The following is a 708-nucleotide window of genomic DNA, read 5'->3' as shown; positions in this document are numbered from 1 at the left end:
ATTTTAAAAATTCCCTCCCCCCCCAAAAAAAAAGCCTAATTTAATTACGTAACACTGTATTCACTGATCTCGGGTTATATGTTTTTTCTCTCTGTCTAGCTTAATGATGTCGGTAGGTGCAGACGGGTATTTTCATAATTAACCGAAAATTAATCGTAATTGATATTTAGGCCTAAATATATGGATATTGGTAATTATGGTGTAGATATAATTAGCGTGGTTATAATCACTAGCACTTAATAAATGGTATCATACAGCCACACGGGTTTATGTGTTATACAGGATATTTCTATCAGAAACACGACTTTCTTTTCTTTTTTTTCATACCAGTGCTGAAAATATCTTAATCAGAATTCTTGTTATCGGCATTATCAAAAGTAATGTTAATGTCAGCAGTAGCATTATTATTGTTTTTTTTTTTCATGAAACCTGTTAGAACTAGCGGTAGTAGTATAATAATTTCATTATTTGAATTAATATCGTTGTTGCTAGTACTTATTATCATAATAGTAGACACTGACGTTTACTATCGTAATTACTCTGATAATAAAACTCATTATTAATAGTTGTATAATTGTGATAATGATTATTATTTTTTACCACAATATCAACACTTATAATCACTTTAATCTTCATTGCCGTTAGCTGTACGATAATTTTTACCATTATCATAGTTTTGCCTTTTGATATAGTAATTATCATTCAGTT

This window comes from Penaeus monodon, chromosome 19, assembly GCF_015228065.2.
Source record: "Penaeus monodon isolate SGIC_2016 chromosome 19, NSTDA_Pmon_1, whole genome shotgun sequence".
Classification (NCBI taxonomy): Eukaryota; Metazoa; Arthropoda; class Malacostraca; order Decapoda; family Penaeidae; genus Penaeus; species Penaeus monodon.
This window is presented reverse-complemented; position numbering follows the sequence as displayed.